Source organism: Octopus bimaculoides, chromosome 11 (assembly GCF_046866305.1).
Source record: "Octopus bimaculoides isolate indiv1 chromosome 11, ASM4686630v1, whole genome shotgun sequence".
Taxonomy (NCBI): Eukaryota; Metazoa; Mollusca; class Cephalopoda; order Octopoda; family Octopodidae; genus Octopus; species Octopus bimaculoides.
This window is the reverse complement of record NC_142938.1, coordinates 21101589-21105724: the sequence shown is the minus strand read 5'-3', so window position 1 is coordinate 21105724 and position 4136 is coordinate 21101589.

Here is a 4136-nt window from a genome sequence, read left to right as displayed (position 1 = left end):
TGTTAGCAAACATATGCATCAAAGTACCAACAAAGGAGACGTAAACTGCAATGAAAAACACCAGATACGGACAAATCGTAAGAGTAGAAATGATTGTGATGTAGCTAACACTGTAACAACGTCGGAAAATGAGGTCAGAACTGTCAGATATACAAATAAATATAATAAATGCTCATGCAGAGAAAAATCAAAACGCTCATTGATGAACCTCTGTGCGAGTACAAATCTTCTATATAAATGTATCGTGCACACAAGGGGAGGGCCGTATGTTTACATTGGGGCAACGGCTGATTCATTCAAGAATCGGTATCACAGGTTCTTTTCTCCGATATTAATTTTCACTATAGAATTGTAAAATATAGACGAACCAAATAAATCTGTGGGCAGCATTTCTAAATGCTTTTCGCTTTTGGCTCAAATCGTGTAACTAAGTCGTCTCCCAATTCTTGAGGAAGACTTCTGAGTGGCCTCTTCCGATCTCAATAAAAGTGTAGATTTATTTATCCGAACTTGATAATTTACCAGATTCAGTTTCACGGCATTACAGGCTCGCTCACACCGCAGTGATGAACATCCTGGATAAAGTAGACTATATTCATATCTCGTTATATGAAGAATCTATTACAATTTGCCCTTCATCTAATCGCATAGAAACTAATTCCCAGGGTTTTTAGATATAATAAGCCATATATAATATAGTATGATATGATAGAATATAAGGTAATGTAATATAATGTAACATATGCATGTATATATATATATATATATATATATATATATATATATATATATATATATATATATATATATATATATTCTAACAAAACTGTCCGATGAACGGGAACGTGAAACTCCAAGTAACAGTTTTTTGTTATATTTCTGTTGCTTTTAAATAAAGCATATTACTCTACCTTTGGTATTTGAGTACTCTTTTTTCCACCTTATTGCACATTCACGTGCTTACTCCTGTATATATATATATATATATATATATATATATATATGTTGTTGTACTTGGGGATGGTCATATTGCCAGTTTAGCCAATAAAAACACACGGACTGTATATTTGGTGTTAATTTGCTTCAGCTTTATATTACATTAATCTTAATCTTATTTCGGCCAGAGTTCTTTCGTCACACTTCTGTGACCTCATCAGTGGTCCTTTGTTTCCTTCGTTCTTATGTGTGTCTCACCTTGCTAAATATCAGCCAATTTGTACATATATATACACACACACGCATATACATATATGCATACACATATCACTTCAACATACACCACGTATTATGTATGAATTTGTCAGAAATGTACTCTTACTGTCTGAAACTACAAATTATAGAGATTATCTCATTCTCTTTATGATATAGTTTGGATGTGCTAGAAACAACAGTCAAATCTACCTTAAATTACACACATTTTCGTCTGAAAGTTATTCGGAATTATAAATATAAACAAATTGCAGATTCGGAGCGTCTTAGTTTTAAACTTTAATTTTAAAATGTTTCGAAAAAAACCGAAAACTTCTTTGTTCCTTTATGCGTGTATTTGTATCTAGTTCTTCTTTGTGAGTAGCAGTTGTACATTACAAGTCATATCTACATGTCTGTAAAGTTTTAATTGGATTTCATGCAAATTAGAATATTCTAGCAAACATATGCCGTGGAATATAATTTAGAAATTAAACTTGAGCAAAGATTATACAAATGCAAATACATTATCTCAATACATTTGCATTAACAAATATATGACACTCTTTCTCGAAGCCTTAATTAATAAAATTATCAGTGACTGACCACGAAATAAAGTTCTATTCTCGGTACTTAGGTTGTTAAGCAAAAATATGTAATTTAAATATAACTATGATATTCGGGTTTTCCTGACTGATTACGAGGTGCACACGTTATTCACTCAATCCAGATCGTATGGAATTGCATTTTTTTTTTTTTACCAAATAGTTTAGTTCTATAGATAGTGGTAAACTTCGAGGACCTCGATGTTAGATCGGTACCCTAAATGTAAAGAGCATTATACTGGAGACTAGAAATTAGCTCAGTTTACGCTTCAGGAGGCCATGTCCTCACAAATTTTCGCCAATCAAAGAATACCAACTCGTGGCTATTATTACTTATAACCTGAAAAACATAGTTATATTTAATATACATATGTTTGCTTAACAACAAAAAGACCGAGAATAGAATTTTATTTAATTCAAGTTTCGAGAAAGATTGTCGTATATTTGTTAATGTAAATGTATTGAGATAAGGTGTTTGCATTTGTATAAGTTTAGTTCTAGTCTAATTCCTAAATTATATTCCACGGCATATGTCTGGTAGAATAGATAGATTGAAACTCGTTACATTCTAATTTGCATGAAATTCATGCAAAACGTTACAACCATGTTGATATGACACGTAATATACAACTGCTACTCACAAACAAGAACTAAATACAAATACACACATAAGGAAACACAAACTCATATATATATATATATATATATATATATATATATGTGTGTGTGTGTGTGTGTGTGTGTGTGTGTGTATGTGTATGCATGTATGTATGTATGTATACGATTCTGATGATTGCGGTTACATTACAAATCAGGCTGAAGAGGAATAAACAATCGGTAAGATTCGTTAAATCCGAAACCGGTCCCTGTTTAATAATGTGTTTTTTTTTTAGGTGATTTTAAATGTCTTGTCCGCTTACGTTTTCGTATTCTGCTATATTTCATGTTGAGAACTTTTTAGGTCTTAATAGACACAAAATGTGATCTATTTCTAGCACATTAATTGTCCACGTTAGTGGTCAACGTTATATACAAAAATGTACCTTAATCCCCTGAGATTGCAGATACTATTTCTGAATCTCTTTGATTCTTTAAATGTGCTAGCCTCCTGGTAATTAATCGATATTAATCAATATATGATTAATTACCATATTTTATAATATATATATATATATATATATATATATATATATATATATATATATATATATATATATATATATATATATATATATATATATATATATATACATACATATATATATATATATATATATATATATATATATATATATATATATATATATATATATATATACATATGTATGTGTTATGTCTCAAGCTACTGCTATCCAGCACCTTCGGATGATCTCTACACAACTGCTACTCGACTGCTACTTAACGCACCTACCACGGCTAGAGTACCTCTATTTATATGTCTTGGGAGATTCTACTTCTTCGCCCTGGGGGCATCGACACAACAGCATGTATGTATGTATGTATGCATGTATGTATGTATGTATGTATGTATGTATGTATGTATGTGTGTATGTATGTATGTATGTATGTATGTATGTAGTCAAACGCACAGAAGCTCTGTAGAATATACATAAGCAATGATACAATGTAATCTTCCCAAGATGATGTTGATGGAGGCCCACCTGATCTTGAGCAAACAAGGTTTTTTCACACCAGTCAGTGCACACTGATTTGTGCCTCTGTAATTGTAGCATCGACAAATAGTTTATTCTACATATTCTATGGTATGTATGAAGTTTACGTATCCACATGGATATATGTAAATACACAAAACAAACATATCTGTATCTATATCATTCTATTTTTTTACCTACATCTATATTTCTTTAAACACATATATATATATAAACATACACACACACACACACACACACACACACACACACACACACACACACACACACACACACACACACACACACACACACTCACATACACGTGCAGATTAGCTGCGCATCTCGACATCGTCGTATAATTTCCATGACAGGACGCTTGGCGGGTTTTCGAAATAGCACTCTCCACTTAAGTAGGATTTTCTACGCTTTCACGGTGATGCGAGACCCGTCGGTCACGCGTTGCTTCTTATTATGTATAGGATAGTGAACAGTATTTAATAATCTTCAATGGAGATAAGATCTGTTTAAATAATAAAACGGAGGTCATTCAATGGGAAAAATTGTAGGATTCCAGATCTTCAACAAAATATTGGAGAAGCGGCTGCAAGCTCCATACCATTTCGAGTAGATATACAAGTAGAGTGAAGAGACTTTTATAGGACGTAATAAAGTCACATTTTCCGCGGTC